Source organism: Silene latifolia, chromosome 1 (assembly GCF_048544455.1).
Source record: "Silene latifolia isolate original U9 population chromosome 1, ASM4854445v1, whole genome shotgun sequence".
NCBI lineage: Eukaryota > Viridiplantae > Streptophyta > Magnoliopsida > Caryophyllales > Caryophyllaceae > Silene > Silene latifolia.
The window spans coordinates 8,396,578-8,417,601 of record NC_133526.1 but is presented as its reverse complement, the minus strand read 5'-3'; positions in this window follow the sequence as shown (position 1 = coordinate 8,417,601).

Sequence of the window (21,024 nt, the reverse complement as noted above, 5' to 3'; positions counted from 1 at the left end):
TTTTTAATTACAAAACTTGAATTTCATTGTATTGTATGATGTTTCTATGTAAAAGGCATGAGGCTATCACCATAAAACAAAATTTAGTTAAACTAATTATCATACATGTAAGCTAAGTTTAAAACTAGTATTTTTAACCACAAAACTTTCTTCATTATATGTTCAATGTAAAAACATGGAGTTTTCAACATAAAACGATACTTCTCATGTAGTTAAACAAGAAACACACGGGCTACCACAAAACATAATAAATATTTCTTCATCGTTAACATAAGTTAGTTGTAAACATAAGAATATATAATATAAACTCGTAATTTTATTTTTAAAACCAACAATTACAACTTAAATATTATGAGTTTGACTACGTTGAGTTTTTAGCATAAAAATGCATGTTTTTAAATTAAACCACTAAGATATAAATTATGGTAAGTGACGTAAGTCTTATTAATTATATAGCCAATATGGGATTCGAACCCATACCTTGTGCAATGCACATACTCTTCCATTTGAGCTAATCGGTTTTATATCAACAAATTATGGTCGCTAACACAAAAAGTGTGACAAGTTTATTAAAGTTAACGCATAATGGTTCAAACTAGGAACACGAGATTACAACTTTAGCATATTGTCAACTAAACACAGTCGATTACACATTGAGTTACTATTAACTATGGCAATTTCATACCGGGTTTATATCTTAAAAGAGAGTGTTTTTGGTCTTTTGAATTCATAGCTTTTATATATAGTTGGGTAAGTTTGCAAATTAAAAAGGTTAGTCCACAACTTAGAACGAACACTTTTCAATTAGATCAATAACAAAGAGAGATGAGAGATTATTCATTAGCTAAATTGTGCTACCATTATGTCATTAGTTTCATAGCAAAAGCTCAGTTATTGACTTTTTTGCACCAATGTTTTACGTACTTAAATTCATACTCCGTACAAGGTATTAATATAAGAGGAAAAAAATGAAAACAAACCTCTCTATCAATGAGATCGATGGTAATCTTTGGGCATTATTTTCTGGAGATATCATTAAATATCAGCAGGAAAAAAACTCTGGTATTGAAGAAGAGAGTGACGCACTGACGCTCAACATCTTGATTAGAACAAAGTTGAAGATATGGATTGTCGAGCTCCTTTGAATCACAAATTCTCACTTGTGACGGACACTATCCGTCACAAGTGAGTGACGGGTCACTTCCCTCTCACATAAATGCAAGTGGGAGGGCAAGTGTTTGAATTGCTCTTGTAGACATGAGGGAAACTACACAACAATGGAAGGTAACTGACGGTTTCAGAGTTACTATGAACTAGTATTGGTGCCCGGCTTCGCCTGAGCTATCTCCACTTATCATTAAATTTTTCTTTCATTAAATACAATTATTTAAAGTTACATAACCCATAAATTTATCATTAATATATTTTTCTATGACATCCTAAAATTACTGTTCCGGGTGTAATTCCAGAGCAGTTATAAGTTACCACCCGTGCTTGTAGAATGACGTCTTTAGTTGAATCCTCCTTGCGGTCTCCTGAAACGATGAACAAACTGAGGGCTCGGCTTTGAGCCGAGCGAACTCACTCCGACGCTCAAGTCAGTAACTTAGAGAGGTAAGTTGTTGTTACTTGGCAAAGTACGTATTGTAGAGAGATAAGGAAGATATTACCAGATGAATAGTGATTCTTGGGTTAAATTGTGGATTAATTGGATCCTTTCCTCAATGAAGGTTGAGGAGTATTTATAGACTTTCACCTTTTGTCACGTAGTGGCCAAGTGGCCAAGTGGCTAGCAGGTGGAAAGACTGATCTACCCTCGGCCGAGGGACCCATGGCAGGCCGGCGGGCCCTGTTGACTCGCCGCCGAGGGGTCTTGGATATGAGTTCGCGGATATGTGCCCCGGCTGGCTAATTGTCCTAGCCGAGGCACAAGAGACAAAGCCGACGGGTTGCGTCGGTTAGGCGTCTAAGTCGTTGACTTGTCAGAGATATCTTTGACCTTACTCAAGTATGTTGACTCGGTCGACGGGTGCGAGAATATGCCCCATCAATTTGCCCCCCGTAGTCTATGCCGTGGTATGGGCTCCGATGTGTGTTGAGCGTATATTTTGCGCAAGTAAAAATTTTTCGCCCCGCTTCTTCTACCTCGGTTTGGTTCGCTTAGGCCGCACCTATCCCCCTCCACATGGATGTGTAATGGACATCCGATGTGGAAAAGAGAGAGACGTTGGCCGAGACCAGGGTTGAGAGTGGACCGTTTGGCAAGTAGATACCAAGGAGCGTGTTGAAGAAGATACGTCGATCGGCATTCTGTCAAGGAGCGTGTCCCAACCGCCATTGTAAACATGTTAGCGTATCGGTCGTTGTAGGCCTCACGCTTCCGGCCTTGGCCGAGGGAATCGGGTTACGGCGCGACAGCGTTCGTATCTATAGACCATTATTGATTGCGTCCTCGTTCACGCTCGGTCTTAATTCGCCGAGGTGTCGATTTTGCGTCTCAACGGTACTTATACATTCTTAAGCTCGGTCTTAATTAGCCGAGGGCAAGTCGTGGTTCCCTCGTCACTCTCGGTCTTAGTTAGCCGAGGTGATCGAGTTTACGTTCTGACCGCCGTTGTAAATATCTAGGCATATCGGCTCGTTCCCCCGTCGCCCTCGGTTTTAATTTAGCCGAGGTGATCGAGGTTTTGGCTTGATTGCATTTACGGCTCGTTCCCCGTCACTCCGGCTTTGGCCGAGGTGATCGAGGTTTTGGCTCGATTGCATCTTTCGGCTCGTTCCCCGTCACTCCGGCTTTGGCCGAGGTGATCGAGGTTTTGGCTCGATTGCATCTTTCGGCTCGTTCCCCGTCACTCCGGCTTTGGCCGAGGTGATCGAGGTTTTGGCTTGATTGCATTTACCGCTCGCTCCCCGTCACTCCGGCTTTGGCCGAGGTGATCGAGGTTTTGGCTCGATTGCATCTTTCGGCTCGTTCCCCGTCACTCCGGCTTTGGCCGAGGTGATCGAGGTTTTGGCTTGATTGCATTTCGGCTCGCTCCCCGTCACTCCGGCTTTGGCCGAGGTGATCGAGGTTTTGGCTTGATTGCATTTACGGCTCGCTCCCCGTCACTCCGGCTTTGGCCGAGGTGATCGAGGTTTTGGCTCGATTGCATCTTTCGGCTCGTTCCCCGTTACTCCGGCTTTGGCCGAGGTGATCGAGGTTTTGGCTCGATTGCATCTTTCGCTCGTTTCCGTCACTCCGGCTTTGGCCGAGGTGATCGAGGTTTTGGCTCGATTGCATCTTTTCGGCTCGTTCCCGTCACTCCCGGCTTTGGCCGAGGTGATCGAGGTTTTGGCTTGATTGCATTTTGGCTCGCTCCCCGTCACTCCCGGCTTTGGCCGAGGTGATCGAGGTTTTGGCTTGATTGCATTTACCGGCTCGCTCCCCCGTCACTCCCGGCTTTGGCCGAGGTGATCGAGGTTTTGGCTCGATTGCATCTTTCGGCTCGTTCCCCCGTCACTCCCGGCTTTGGCCGAGGTGATCGAGGTTTTGGCTCGATTGCATCTTTCGGCTCGTTCCCCCGTCACTCCCGGCTTTGGCCGAGGTGATCGAGGTTTTGGCTCGATTGCATCTTTCGGCTCGTTCCCCCGTCACTCCCGGCTTTAGCCGAGGTGATCGAGGTTTTGGCTCGATTGCATTTCCGGCTCGTTCCCCGTCACTCCGGCCGGCCGAGGTGATCGAGGTTTTGGCTCGACCGCATTTACCGCTCGTTCCCCGTCACTCCCGGCTTCGGCCGAAGTGATCGAGGTTTTGGCTCGATTGCATTTACCGGCTCGTTCCCCCGTCACTCCTGGCTTCGGCCGAAGTGATCGAGGTTTTGGCTCGATTGCATTTACCGGCTCGTTCCCCCGTCACTCCCGGCTTTGGCCGATGTGATCGAGGTTTTGGCTCGATTTGCATTTACCGGCTCGTTCCCCCGTCACTCCTGGCTTTGGCCGAAGTGATCGAGGTTTTGGCTCGATTGCATCTTTCGGCTCGTTCCCCCGTCACTCCCGGCTTTAGCCGAGGTGATCGAGGTTTTGGCTCGATTGCATTTACCGGCTCGTTCCCCCGTCACTCCTGGCTTCGGCCGAAGTGATCGAGGTTTTGGCTCGACCGCATTTAGCTCCCCGGCGTCTTGTGGTCGCCTTCTCCTAGTGCTCCGTTCAAGCTTCTCCTAGTGCTCCGTTCAAGTTTCTCGGAGTCACATTTTGGGCCCTGGTCTCCTGGACGGGTTCCGCCGCTCTTGTCGGTGTGACAGTGTGAGTCGGCGTACTACCAATTAGGTCCAGGGGTAGCTTCAGTTTTGCCGCATTTACCACATGTCCCATGATGGTGACTTGGTCGGCGGGCAGCGGTGTATCTTGTTCCTTTGGCATCCCGTTCGTCGTATCAGTGACACGGCCGGTGGGGGACTGCCCGATTTCCGAGTTGTGGAATGTGTCGTCTTGGTAGAATTCATTTTCCACAAGCACCTTCTCTGGTTGTTTCGACATCTTCTTAGCTTTTTGGGTGGGTTTTTGTTTTGTGTTGTGAATGTGACTAGCTTCTAGTATCCACTTCCCCACAGACGGCGCCAATTGTTCCGGGTATAATTCCAGAGCAGTTATAAGTTACCACCCGTGCTTGTAGAATAATGTCTTGGGTTAGACCCTTCGTGCTTCTATCGTCTCCCTCGGCCTCCCCTGCAACAATGAACGAACTGAGGGCTTGGCTTTGTGCCAAGCGTACCCACTCCGACGCCCAAGTCAGTGAACTTAGAGGTATAAGTTGTATGCTAATTGGCTAGGAATGTATTGTAGAGAGATAAGAGAGATGTTACCAGATGAATAGTGTATCTAGGTTTAGTTGTGAGATTGGTTGGGATCCTTTCCTCAATGAAGGTTGAGGAGTATTTATAGACTTTCACCTTTTGTCACGTAGTGGCCAAGTGGCCAAGTGGCTAGCAGGTGGAAAGACTGATCTACCCTCGGCCGAGGGACCCATGGCAGGCCGGCGGGCCCTGTTGACTCGCCGCCGAGGGGTCTTGGATATGAGTTCGCGGATATGTGCCCCGGCTGGCTAATTGTCCTAGCCGAGGCACAAGAGACAGGCCGACGGGTTGCGTCGGTTAGGCCGTCTAAGTCGTTGACTTGCTGTAGATATCTTTGACCTTACTCAGTATGTTGACTCGGTCAGCGGGTGCAGAATATGCCCCATCAATTACGATGAAATAAATTTTGAGACAAATTCACTACTCCCGCTATTAATATTTTACTCTTATTAATGAAACAATAGTAATAACATGTCACTACTTGCTCGTAATCATTGTTTCTTTCACTACTCCCGCAGTAATTATTGTTACTGTCATAACTGACGCATTAATATTGATAATTTCACTACTCCCGCAACTATTGCCGAATTAATATTGATTATTTTACTACTCCCGTTGTTGTTTCTACCACTTTCACTAATCTCGCTGGTAATATTGTTACTTTTAATATTCAAATGAGTGATTACTAGTTTACTACCATATTACTGACGAAATTACTTTTACTACTAGGCATGCTATTTTAAGAGGATTATATATTTATATAAATATATTACATATATGCATTAAATCAAATCGAAAGAATTATGCAATATTATATATTATGGAATCTAACTTGAATTATTTATAATCTACTTATATTATATTTTTGTATGTTAAATAATTAACATCTCTATACATCTAATAAACTAAAACGTGTTTATACTAATTAATTACTTTATTTTAAGGAAATTGACCATCTTCTAGTCTTCTATAAATATTTAGGAAAATCACCAAGCATCTTCTTTTTTTAGTCTCCTTGAAATTGATCATCTTAATTAATTATTTTATTTTAAGGAAACTGACCATCTTAATTAATTATTTTATTTTAAGGAAACTGACCATCTTAATTAATTATTTTATTTTAAGGAAATTGACCATGTTTTAGTCTCTTACAAATGTTTAGGAAAATTACCAAGCTTCAATATAATTTAAATTTAACCCAAACTATATAATATTTGCATTGAGATCCCTTAATCGGGTCCATCACACGGTGCTAGTGATTTAAAACTATATACTCCCTCCACCTCGGTCATTTGTTATCTATTCAGTTCGGCACAAAGACCAAGAAAATGAGAAAAAGAAAAGAAAAATAATGATAAATAAAGGAGCTATCTCATATGTCCATTTGCCCATATCACATACCCTACTTGTCCACTTGCCTAAATTTACCAAAAGTAGAAATAGATAACAAATGAGTGATACACCCCAAAAAGGAAATAGATAACAATTGACCGGGACGGAGGGAGTAGTATAATTAATTTGTATAACTTTCTTTAATTACATTGAAATCCTTTGGTTTCTGGAATTAATATATAGTATTCATTGATTGATTGATTGATTGATTGATTACCAGTTCCCAGTAACCACTCATTGAGTATTTAAGTTTTTTTTTTTAAAGTATTTAATTGCTTTGGGCTTTTAGCAATTGGGTCCGTCTTATAGTAAGAGACCGCCCTACTCAACAAGTTCTGTAATTTCAATTCCAAACTCATTTTGGTTTGCCACTTTAATTGATCACGATATTTTGGGCTGGGCCCGGATCGAGTCAGGTTAATTTTAGATCCATGAATTTGTGGGAATACAAAATTGTGGTGGAATTGGGGTTCCATGATAACTTAATTAGTTGGAAACTCTCTCATCAGATAAACAGAACGGTGGCTTGGTAGGTATATCAAGAATTTTTTAATTTTTTTTTTAACAAAATATAAAAAAAAATCTCATTTATATATGGTCTTTATCTGAACTCATAAAAGATTTTCACTTGAATAAGGTAAATCGACAAAATCCAAATAAGCGGTCGAAATAGTCATTTTGACCAAATAGAATTACGTGAAATTGTCACTCAATGTCATTTTACAAGGATTTGTATGAGGATGTTATGTGACACCAATAGAAGGTATTATAATATTTGCTTATTCTTTTTTAAAACTGAAGTTAAGGTCAAATGTTGTGTAACATTATTTATTATAACTAACACTTTGTTTTTGTAAAGAGATTAGTCATTGTAACCTACCTAACATCTTCATTGTACTAATAAACAAAAAATTCAAGCGACAATCCTCATTGATAACCCTAACACCTAAGTTTACTTTATCTTCCAAAAATAATTTCAAATATATATTATCCACTCCCCATCCAACCAGAAAATAAATCAGCAAACCGAGATCCTTCTCCAACCTCACCGGATTTTCACATTATTTTTTTTTCTCAATTGACCCATCTTACAATCTAATCAGCCGTTTATTATTAATACCCATGAAATTGCTCATAAATCATCCGTAAGACCGTAACTACTAACTAACATTTTCTTAATTTTTTTTTTCTTTTTTTTGTAAAGGAAATTGTGATACTCCTATTAAATAATTTTAAATATTTTTCTCATCAATTAATATTATGAAATCTTACGACAAATTTCTAGAGAGATACAATTTCTCCTTTTTGAATGACTACCACTGCCAATAGTCTCCCGCCGGAGACCACAACGAATCAACCGCTCCCCCGGATCCTCCTCTATCACCCAATGGAATTGATACCTCTCCTTCATCAATCACAAAAAATTCGAAACGAAAAACCATGCATTTAAGTGAATTTATCAATACACCTTCAATCATTCTGAATCCAAATACTACCTGCACTATCATTAATTACCCACCATCTAATATTCAAGACAATTCCAAAATACAAAACCTCTCGTATAGGGAGACAGTTCAAGGGTTCGGGTCAGATTCGGATCTTTTGAACGACATTTCTCTGGATGATATTGATCTTGACTCTGATGACGATGGGGATGCAAACCCTGATGAAGATGACGCTATTTGTCCACGCATTATTCTCACCAAGGAAGAGAAAGAAAAGCCGCGTCAGCCTTGGAGACGATCCCTAATCATTAAAATGTTCGATAAGAACATAGGGTATCTCTCGCTCATGAGAAAGTTGCAGGCAAAATGGTCGATTAAAGGGAAATTAACCCTTACTGATCTAACTAGTCCATACTATGTTGCTCGCTTTACATCAAGGGAAGACTATGAACATGTTATCACTCAGGGGCCATGGATGATAGATGACCCTTACTTAACGATTCGAAAGTGGATTCCGAATTTTGTGACGTCTGAGGATAATATCAAGTTTTTAACTGCGTGGGTTCGAATTCCAAACCTTCCCGTCGAATATTTCAATGAGTCTTTTCTTAGAAAGGTAGGATCGAAGATTAGAGAAGTCATACGGATAGATAGAAATACTGCCTCAGCACAAAGGGGTCAGTTTACGCGAATAAGTGTCGAAGTTGATATCTCCAAGCCTTTGTTATCGAAGTTTCGTTTACATGGCAAAATCTATTGTATTCAATATATATGAAGGTTTGAAAATGATTTGTTTCAAATGTGGTAAGCTAGGTCATAACTCAGAAGCATGTCACAAAGAGGATACGGGCAATTTAGCAGACATAAACCAGTCAATGGATGTGCAACAGGTTACTGTTGATGCTCAAGTAAATGCTAATTCTTTAGAGGCAGGCCTCCGACCTGAAGAGATGGACGATTTCGGTAATTGGATGATGGTTACCAAATCTCCGAGGAGGAGTCGGTTAACACCCCTGATAAGCTAGCTCCGGCTCCAGGACAACCCGATAATAACAAAACGGTCTTCAACTTCGCCAGCAATCAAGCGAAACAGGGGTCACGGTTTGATATTTTGAATAATCCAGAGAATATTCCTGGTATTCAATTTCCTAATTCGTCCAATGAGAATATGCAGTTTAATTCCAAAAAGATTGCGAAAAATAATTCCATAATCAACAAAAGAATTACTTCCTTCAATAAACAAGCTAATAAATTGTTTTCTCAATCCTCCTAAAAGAATAAGAATCCTACCAAGAATAATATTATTATTTCTGATAATAATAACCATAATATTCTACGTACAAGATATCACAAACTTACCTAAATCCAACCCACAATCCAACCCTACTCCTATTATTACTGCACCCTCTGTTACGACGTTCCAAAAAAACATAACACTTGCTTCACTAACAGTCGATCACCATGGACCCCCACATACCATACTTGGAGCTCAAATTACCACAAATCCGTTACCTCCCCCAACTTCCACAGTTCGAAATGATACCCTCGACACAAACAATCGTATGAGGTCAGTATGGAAGGATACCATCGCACCTTATATGGGGGTGATGGTACCGGAGAGTCCGATAATGGATATCAGCTTCAGCACAATCCAGGAGGACCCACCGATTCTCCGAATGGAGATGTTGATACCATGGAAGTTGGAACATCAATCAAGTTTTGTCACTTGTAAGTCGATCATATCTAACGCACTTACTTTACGCCCCTTTTAATATGTCGGACAGAATCCCTGCACTATCGCCCAATTTGTCCCTAGTTACCTGTATGGTTTGGAATATATAGGGGACCGGTAATAAGAATAAAATCAATGCACTCAAAGAGGTGGTTAGAACTTATAAACCCTTCATCATCGCTCTAGTAGAGACCCATATGAATGGTGACCACGCTCAAAAAATACAGAGGATCATAGGGTACAAAGGTCATTCTAGAGTGGATGCTAATGGTTTTAGCGGGGGCATTTGGTTTTATTGGAGATCAGAATTTGTAACCATAACCCCTGTCAAAGAGCATTCACAGTATATTACGATTGAGGTATCACGCAATGGAGAGCTGCCTTGGTTCTTTTCTGCTGTTTACGTCAGTCCAAACTCGAGCAATCGAACTGAACTCTGGGCAGAATTAGAGAACTTCGCGCACGCCAATAATCATCCTTGGTTATTAGCTGGAGATTATAATGAGACACGGTCCCTAGCAGAACGCCATGGAGGCGACCATAATATGGCTCGTAGATGCGATTTGTTTAATAATTGGATAGAGAATTGTCAGCTTATTGAAGTCGAGTTTTCAGGTCCCGCTCATATATGGGCTCGTAAACTCGGAGGCAACTCGTCAAAGCACTCGTCTTGATAGAGCCTTATGCAACAGTGAATGGAGTATGATGTTTAGCGATGCTAGTGTATGCCATCTCCCGGCCTTTCAATCTGATCATTGTCCTTTTCTTGTTTCCCCCAATGGATTTGCATCCTTAAATTCAGTTCAACGTCCTTTCCGTTTCCAAGCTGCCTGGATGACGCATGAAAATTTCTCTGGTTTTATTGCTTCGAATTGGCCAAATAGTAGTGATTTGGTCTCCCAATTAGCTGAATTATCGAACAAACTACATCATTGGAATGAGGACGTTTTTGGCAACATTTTTCGAAAGAAAAGAGAGATGTTTGCTCGTATTGGTGGATGCCAGAGGGAACTCTCTAATCATCGACAAGGTCATCTGATTAAATTAGAAGCGACATTAAGGAATGAACTTGACGACATCCTTGAGCGTGAGGAAATTCTTTGGTGCCAAAAATCTCGCGTGGAATTTATCAGGGATGGAGATCGAAATACCTCTTATATTCAGGTTAGTACACTTGTCCGTAGATGGCGTAATCGTATAAACTCATTAAAAAATGATGAGGGTATATGGATTGAGAATCGAGCTGATGTTAAGCAATTGGTTGTCGATTATTACAAAAAATTATACACTGATGATACGCATAATATGGTGGAAGCAGATGTCCCTTATGATATGTTTCAAGCCTTTAGCAATGAGCACTGGGATTGGTTAAATAGATATTATTCAACTGCAGAAATAGATAATATTTTTTTCCATATGGGCTCTCTTAAAGCCCCCGGTCTCGATGGATTTTAAGCACTCTTCTATCAACAACAGTGGTCAATTATTAAGCAAGATGTGTATGCAATGGTAATTAAGGCGTTGGAAGGTAAAGGTATACCTGAAGGGTTAAACGACACTCACATCATCTTGATTCCAAAAATTATTGGTCCTGAGCACATATCACAATTCCGCCCCATAAGTTTATGCAATGTAGCATACAAAATCATTAGCAAGACTATCTCAAATCGCATTAAAAAGGTCCTTCCATGGCTGATTTCTAAGAATCAAAGTGGCTTTGTCCCAGGTCGACAGATAACGGATAATATTGTCGTCTTTTAAGAAGCTATTCATACTATATGCGGAAAAAGAAAGGCAAGACCGGATACATGGCTATCAAAACTGACTTAGAAAAAGCATACGATCGTCTTAAATGGAGTTTTATCGAAGACACGCTAAAAGACATGCAATTCCCGAGTTTAATGATTGACACCGTAATGGAATGTGTAACCACTCCGTCTATGCAAATCTTGTGGAACGGCGAACCAACTGAGAAGTTCAAACCTACAAGGGGAGTTCGACAAGGGGATCCGTTATCTTCTTATTTATTCGTTATGTGTCTCGAGAAACTCCAACAAGCCATCGATGTTAGAGTTCGAGGTATGGATTGGTTACCGCTCCCTGTGTGTAAGAATGGATCTAAAATATCTAATCTTTTTTCGGTGATGATATGGTCCTTTTTGCGGAGGCTCGAGCTGATCAGACATATGTTATTAAATATGTACTGGATAATTTTTGTCGAGCATCGGGTGAAAAAGTAAGTGTTGCAAAATTGAAGATATTTTTCTCTGCAAATACAGACACCTCGCCTATGGAGGATATTAAAAATATTCTCGGCTTCGAATCTACAAATGACTTAGGAAGTTACTTGGGGATGCCGACTATAAATGGTCGAGTGCCAAAGACCACCTTCGCATACCTTGAGGAAAAATTCAACAAAAGATTAGCAGGGTGTGATAGGTCCAAATTATATACATTTTTACCCCAATATTTAGCTCCATTTTATATGTATTATGCACTAACTTTAGTATTAATGAGCTAATATTTACTTTCTAGTTCCATTTGTATGTTTTGTCATGTTTTGTAGGTACATAAGCTTTTTGGAGCTTAATTCTACAACATTTGCGAGTACTAGAAGCATGAGCTAAGTAGCTAAACTAAGGAAGAGAATGGACTAGCATGGAGGAGTTACATGGACTAACAATGCCAAAATGATGGACCAAAATGTTGATGTGCAACAAATACAAATGCAAAGTCAAGCCCATAAATCACAAGTCAACAAAATGCCTTGAATTCTCACCCATAGATATGCTCCCTAAGATACCAATTTAGAATTTAATCGGATGTTAAAGAGGCAATTTATGCAAAAGCATTGGATTCCTCAAGAGATTAATGGAGCATTTAAGAAGAAATACCCGGGACTTGGCAACCCCGATCGGGGTTTGGTGTCTCTGATCGGGGACGTGTGTTTATCACTTGTTTACGTTACACACCCTACTCCTATATAAAGGGGACTTGACTCGAAGCATTGGACACCATTTACATACACAATTTCTCATAATTCTCTCTAAGTTTAGTAGTTAGATTAGTTTAGTTTTTAACTTAGCTTAGTTTAGATTTACTTTATGTTATAAACATTTCAATACAATTTACATTCAAGTTATATTCCAAAGTTTCATTTCAAGTTATTTCATTACAAGCATTGTTCTTCCATTTTTAGTTCATTTCCATATTGCAAGGTAATTTCTATTTACATTTCCATTATGTTTATCATTTTAATTATCATTAGTGTAATTTACATTTTTCATCATGTTTGAGTAGTTACATTTGTCTAGGGAATAAATGAAGCCATGCATGATTAAGTAATATGTAAATGTCAAAATGAGGATAAGTTAATATTGTATAATTGTTTCTATCACATGTTTGCGCCACAACGTTTAATCTTTGGTTATTGGCCGTAATTGTAGATTAAGTTTGTTAATTCATTCTATAAGTCGAGAGGCACGGAATTGGATTAGACTAAACATGTGTAGTAGGACAACCTAGTCATGGACGAGAGTTTCTCTAGGACCCGGTCTATGGTTGACACTAATATCGTAAGATGGGTATTGATATGTTCATTTTATATATACTTTTACCCCTCATTTTAGCTCGGTTTCTATTGATTATCATACTTTAATTAGTATACTTTTGAGCTAATTTTGTGTTCTAGGTGTATTGTTGTGTTTGTTACGGTTTTGTAGGAATATAAGCATTTAGAGGCTTTTTCCTATGATTTTGTACACCAAGTTCACTAAGATAAACAAAGCCAAACATTGGACTAAGCATGGAGCATTGGACAATTGGGATAAATAAATTTCCTACCCTTGTTGAGCTAGTAGCTTTGTTTGTCCTTGTTCGGGTGCTCAATTGAGATTTATTTCAAAGTTTGGACAATCATGTGAGCTTGGTCTTAATGCTCAAGAAAGAAAAGAAGAAAAAGTGATGATGAATTGAATTGAAAAAAATCAAGAAGAAAAAGAAATGAATAAGCATGAAAGAAAATGAAAAAAAAGAGATGAATAAATTGAAAAAGAAAAAAAAAAGGAAAAAGAGAAGAAGAAGTTGATGTGAGAAATTCTCATGCATTATTCATATATTTTGGAGGATTTTCTCATGGTTTGCATTGCAAAATTGGGTTAGAAATAGGATTGAGCACCTTTACAATTTGGTAGTTGCTAGCTTGACTTAGCTCCACATTACCATAATTCATTTGTTCCCCCTTCTTACCCATTATATTATTGCCTTCTTCCTACCCATTTGGCTTCTTTATCATGCTTACATATGATTATCCTTGCTTACTAGTTTTGACATGTTTACCATATTAGATTGCGGGCACATTGTTATAAGTTGAGGATAGTTGAGTGTTCACTCACAAAAATTGTCCTTTCACATATAAAAGAGTTTGAGTGCGTGAGAGTCCAAAAGTCAAAAGATCATGCAAGAGCTCAAAGGTTCATTCAAAGTTTTCTATGCTACGCCGTCGTGTAAATCTCATCCATGTCTTGCTTTATTCCTTGCCCATGTTGTTTCGGGTTTTTAAATCGTTATGCTTAGCTTGTTTAGGATATAGCAATTGATGGATTTGGTTTCTTGCTTGAGGACAAGCAAGGGTTTAGCTTGGGGGAGTTTGATATGTTCATTTTATATATACTTTTACCCCTCATTTTAGCTCGGTTTCTATTGATTATCATACTTTAATTAGTATACTTTTGAGCTAATTTTGTGTTCTAGGTGTATTGTTGTGTTTGTTACGGTTTTGTAGGAATATAAGCATTTAGAGGCTTTTTCCTATGATTTTGTACACCAAGTTCACTAAGATAAACAAAGCCAAACATTGGACTAAGCATGGAGCATTGGATTGGGTGTTTGCATGAAGAATTGTTGGATTGAAATGAGAATTACAAATGTTGCCAACAATCAAAGTCAAGCCCAACTTCAAGGTCCTTATTAAGGTCAAACTTAGGATGCCATGAAAGCTTAGGATGCCAAGAAGAGCTTAGGATGCTAGGAATTGAGCACTGAAGAGTTAAGAACGATAAACACCTAAGAGGGGGAGGGGGTGAATTAGGTGTACCTTTTAAAAATTTTCTCTCTTACCTGGTTAATGACTAACACAAGTAAGATCTATTGATACGAGTTTGAGAAACTTAATGGATTGTAAGTTCACAAACGGTGCAGTCTATGCAACAAGATGAGAGATGTTGACAAAGACGAGGGCGAGATTAACGTGTAAAAGAAGAATGATAAGAGAACGTGAAAGTAAATAAACAAACAAGACGATGTTTAAAAATTGGTTCAGCTCCTACTCCGGAGCCTACGTCCAATCGTTATTTTATTGCTTGTTTAGAAATTTACTCAAACTTAACTAAACCATTACAATGAAACAACTCGCCAACCTACTCCGGTTGCAATTGCTTAAAGCTACTCCGCTTCAAGACTTTCTCTTGCTCAAAGCTACTCCGCTTCAAGACTTAAGGTTCTATCTCAACGGTTTTACGAGTCGAATCTCGGTGGTTCACTTAAGAACATGGAGATTACAATTAAGACCTAAACACGAGGATCATTGAACATATTCGTTTATGCTGTGATTAAGCGAACCGATATTTGGAGATTTTCTGACTTTGAAAAACAATTGAAGACTTTTGAAAAAAAAACGGTTTTGCAAATGATTGAAGAACAAAGCTTTTAATCTTTGAAAAGATTTGCAAAGTGTTTACAATGAATGCTCTTTCAAAGTCTTACAATAAATGAAAAATGAAGTGGCTATTTATAGAGAAAGGTAGTGTGTAAAAGAAGGTTCTTAACACTACTTTAATCTAATATCCACAAGTTAGTAGCATGCATTTTCATTTAAAAAATATAAAAGAACAATCAGGTTTGAGAGGCTCAAGGGGCTGCGTTTTTCCAAAGAGAAGGAGTGTTTCCCATAAAATATGGGAACTCACAATTTTGCCACAAATGGAAAAAGCATAAGACCCATTTTTAGCATGAAAGGCAACTTGCACAAATGGGATTGACATCTTTTAAATTATTGTGCAAGCATATTCTTTTGTTCTTTTTGTTCTTGTTTTTGAAATAATGATCCTCTTGAACATATAAAAGCTTTTAAGGAATTTCAAACACTTGTAAATTTTCCGAAAATTCTCCATTCGTTAGTATCGAAACCATGGTGCAACAGTGATCTCGGGAACTGTTGCACGGTTTTGCCATAACTTATGCGTAAAAGAAATATGTTGAACTACCTCGTTTACAACATTTGTTCTAGACTATGGGCATGCTTGACTTGTCCTTCATCTTGATCATCTTGAACTTCTTTGAACAATCATGGGATGCTTCAACTTGCTAAACATTTAACTAAGAGGCAAACAATTAAATCATAATGAAACTTGGCATCATCAACCAAGTGTGTTCTAACAAATTCCCCCTTTGATGATGGCAAGTTTTAAATATGTGTGAAGTTCCCCCTAAGCCCATGGTGAGTCGGTCTTTGAACCAAATAATAAGAACATCAATTAAACATGATCAAGGTGAATGGGTTTCAACATGCTTGGCCTAAGTAGAACATCTAATCATCATAGCTAAGACAAATTCACGGTGAACGTTAGCCGAAGAGTTGTTAGTTAACACATAAACACATAATTTAACTACTTCCCCCTCTTGACATCATCAAGAGAAGGACATAAACATGTTCAAGTAGTACATAATTAAACCAAAGACAAATGTTCAAAATAAGAGAAAAGAAACAGCCCATAGTTTGCATAAGAATTAAAAACAAAGAGCCAAAAGGATAGGAGGGCAAGGGTAGGTACGGATGCCTTATTCATCATCGGACACATGACCACCAAGAGCTTGCACACGCTCAATAAGATCTTCATTCAAGGTTTTGAGCTCAGCAACATCTTCCTTAAGAGTCTCATTGTCCACAACCAATTTGGACACCATGTTCATAAGCTTGTCCAACTTACCGAGAACACTACCCATTTCAACAGTTGAACCAACTGTTGCACCGAGCTTTTACCCCTACCCGAGAACTTGCGGGTCAACTTCCCATTGTTGATAGCCAATGTCATTTGAGAAAGCAAGCCCATGGTCATGTCATCACCGAGTTTTTCGATCACGGGCTACCTTTCATGACAATCTTTCGTTTCATGAAGACAATGGACAACCACATACCATATGGGATCACGGTTTTCTTGTCAAATTTCCCTTTTTGGAGGTCGGGGGCAATCTCATTGATACGGTGGAAGATGAGTTGGGGAAGGTTGATGGGACGGCGTTTGTGAATGTGGTGAATGAGGAGCATTTCAAGGAGGGAACATCGTCCCCTACTGTTATTGCTTGGTAAGATGGCTCGGTGAACAAGGTTAAAGGTGAAACGGTGGGGGGCTTGAAGTTCATAGGCATATATGTTGGTGGTGCCATTTTCATTGTCGGGTCGAAGGGTTCTCATGACCTCACTAGCCATAGCTTCATCAATATCACCCCAAGTGGTCTTAGGAAAGGTGGTAAGACCCACGGCTTCAACCTCAAGATAAGAGGCAAGTTGGTCAATGGTCAAGGAAAAGGGTTTTTGGTTTATAAATGCCGAGAGATTTCCTGATGCAACATCAACCTTGACTGTTGCATAGAACTGAATCAACTCCGACATGTAAACAGGGGAGTATTTGTCGAGGAGATTAACCAACCCCGACCATACATAGACTTTGAAGAATGCAAAAGCCGGGAGAAGAATCATACCATGTTTTCTTGTAACGTCTCCCACTGTGGAAGCAACATGCAAGTATGTCGTGACATAGCTTGAGAGTGTCATCCGGAAGGTCGAGAGAGTTGAGATGAGCAAGAACCTCGTTTTTGAATGCCTCATCGTGAGTGGTGATCATCAACTCCGTGCATGTATTGAGAGGAATTTTATCCTCAATAACATCATCATCGTCCTTTGGAAGGACCACCTCTTTCTTCCGTTGGTACCTCGGCTTTTTAGCCGTTTGCGGCTTTGATTCCTTCTTTCTTTTGAGACCGGCCTTGGATTTTCCCTTTGATTTGATGGGGGTTTCAGTGATAATATCATCATCATCACCAAATAGTTCAGTGATTTTGATTTGGGATTTTGTTTTGGGTTTTTCGGTTGAAAGGGGGTCAAATTCATCAGCTACCGTGTCTTCATTGGGGGGTGCATTGGTGGTTTCAATGTTTGGAATGATCTCCTCCTCATGAAGGATTTCTTTTCCTGAATTTTGATTTGGGGAATCAATTTTTTCAGCATCTTTCTCACTCACTGTTCCCTTTTCTTTTTCACTCTCTTTTTCTTTTTCCTCATCTTTTTCACTCATTTTTTCTTCCTTATCATCATTCTTTTCAATTTCATTGTTCTTTTCAATATCTTTCTCATTCACCTTTTCTGATTCCTTTTCTTTTTCCTCCTCAACAACATCACCAACAACCTCGGTTTCCTTTTCTTCTTCAACAATAGAAGCAACAATCACATCATCATCAGTTTCTTTGTCTTTTTGAATGTTGCTTGCTATTTGTTTGAGCGTGGGCTCGTCTTCCTCAGAATCAACATCGACATTTGAGTCCAACAGCAAAGAGATTGGTGGGCTTCGTTTCAAACCACCACGGCCTCCTCTACCACGACCTCTTCCTTTGTGACCATGGATTTCTTTCGTGCAACATTCGGTTTTTGTTGGCGGCTTTGAAGGAGACGGGGTGGGTTTGTCAGATTTTTCAATACTTGCAGCGGATTGTGTGGCCATTTTTTGTTGGGCAATATATTTGGGGTTGAATGTATTTCTAAGGTTTTGAAGTTCTCTTCTGGTTGATTTTTTGGGAGCCATTTTGTGGGTGATGGTTTTGACGGTTTTGGAAGATGAAAGAGGTTGAGATAATTTTGAATTTTGAAGTGAGTTGTGGGTAAATGGGAAAGTGGGGTTATTACATGGGGGTTTTGTTTGATGGACGGTTGAAGTATTAAGGAGGGAGTGGTTAAAGGTTGAGGTGGAGTGTTAAATGAGGGTAATGATGGCATAGGGGGCGGCTTGGTGTAGGATTAGCTAGATGGGACATAAAGTAGTGCAAAGCTCAATGCACAATAATTCAAATGCAAAATGTGGAGTTCCAATGCAACTTTTTCGGTACACTTGTGATAAGGCAATTTAGACATTTTTAAACTTGAGAACATATATACATCATCTCATCTCTAGTCAATCATATAGGAAAGATAATTTTAATTTATGTCACATGTCGCCTAACAAACCAATTTCCAACCGAAGTTTTACGAATTGTTCCCTTTCTAACGGTTTTGTAAAAATGTCCGCAATTTGATTTTCCGTTCTACAAAAGGTTAGACATATATTTCCTTTTTCCACTTGATCACGTAGAAAGTGATGCCTTATGTCAATGTGCTTTGTCCTAGAATGTTGTATTGGATTTTTCGAGATGTTAATGGCACTTGTATTATCACAAAATATAGGAGTAGTTTCGAAAATAAGACCGTAATCACGCAATTGTTGTCGTACCCAAAGAATTTGAGCACAACAAAGAGCGGCACTTACATACTCACTTTCGGCCGTGGATAGAGCAACGGTATTTTGCTTTTTGGATGCCCATGAGATAAGGCACGGTCCTAAGAAGGTAGCAATACCCGAGGTGCTTTTTCTATCCAACGAACTCCCGGCATAATCCGCATCCGAAAATCCTACAAGATCAATGTCATAATGAGTTGGGTACCAAAGGTATAAACCTTGCGTTCCAATCAAATACCTAAAAATCCGTTTGACGGCTTTGAAGTGTGATTCTTTAGGATTTGATTGGAAACGAGCACACACACATACACTAAATTGTATGTCGGGTCGACTAGCGGTTAAATAAAGCAATGAACCGATCATACCTCGATAGACCCTTTCACTAACACTCTTACCATTTTCGTCTTTGTCAAGATTAAGCTTGGCAATCATAGGTGTAGGCATAGGATTCGAGCTAGTCAACCCAAACTTACTTATCATTTCCTTTAAGTACTTTTGTTGGTGGATCATGGTGCCTTTTTCATCTTGCTTAATTTGAAGACCAAGGAAAAATCCAAGTTCTCCCATCATGCTCATTTCAAATTCAGAGGTCATAAGATCCGAAAAGTACTTATAAAGAATGTTGTTAGTTGCACCGAAAATAATGTCATCAACATAAACTTGCACAAGCAAACAGTTCCTCTGACTGTGACTTGATAAACAATGTCTTATCAACCGAACCACGTATAAAGCCGTTTTCTAATAGGAATTTGGAAAGCCTATCATACCAGGCTCGAGGAGCCTGTTTTAAACCATAGAGTGCTTTGTCAAGCTTAAATACGTGATTAGGGAACTCATTGTTTATAAAGCCCGGAGGTTGTTCGACAAAAACTTCTTCTTCAAGGTAGCCATTTAAAAAGGCGGTTTTAACATCCATTTGAAAAAGTTTTATGCCAACATGAGATGCAAAAGCTATGAGCATACGTATGGCCTCAAGCCTAGCTACCGGTGCAAAGGTTTCATCGTAATCAATCCCTTCTTGTTGATTAAACCCTTGTACCACTAGTCTAGCTTTATTCCTTACGATTTCTCCAACATCATCAAGTTTATTGCGATAGACCCATCTCGTACCAATTACAGTACGTTGAGATGGTCTAGGGACCAGATGCCATACCTTATTTCTCTCAAATTGCTCCAATTCTTCTTGCATAGCCGTGACCCAATATTCATCGGATAAGGCCATTGTGATATTTGTAGGTTCAATTTGTGATATGAATGCTTCAAAGCACACGGTGATTTTGGAGAGAAGATCTTGTTTTGATTCCGAGGTAAGGTCACCTTGGTTAAATTTGATAGAGGATGGGAACCTTGATGCTTCCATTTCTTTGGAACAAGGGTGTTAGAGGCCTCATTTGTTTCGGTTGGTTACGATGCAACAGATTTGATGGCTTGTTGCATGGGGAATATTGTGTGAGGGTGTTTGTGGATTGTTTTCAATTTGGTTAGTGGTTGGTTCACTGCACTCCTCATTCCCCCTGGATGAGCTGGCTTCATTTTGAGATGAGGGAGGGTTAGTTCCCCCGAATTTTGGCCACCACATCAAGCAACATGTGGCTCCAACTGTTGCTCGGCTTCCTCCACGACTAGATCCATGTCATGACGTATCATTCCAATTTCGAAATCATCGTCATCCTCATCATCTTCATTATTAACCTGAGTGTTTGAAACAAAGAGACTAGATTCGTCAAATATTACATGAACGCTTTCTTCCATTTTCATGGTTCTCTTGTTATAAACTTTGTAAGCTTTACTATGGTCGGAATAACCAACAAAAACACCTTCATCACTACGAGCATCAAATTTGCCTAGGTTGTCTTTTCCATTATTATGTACAAAGCATTTACTACCAAAGCACTTTAGATGGGAGATGTTAGGTTTTCTTCCTCGTAGAATTTCATAAGGAGTTTTGTTAATAATTTTTCTAATCATGACTCGATTGTAGATATAACAAGATGTGTTAACGGCCTCGGCCCAAAAGTTTCTTGGCACTTTAGAGCTAATGAGCATTGTCCTAGCCATATTTTCCAGAGTTCGGTTCATTC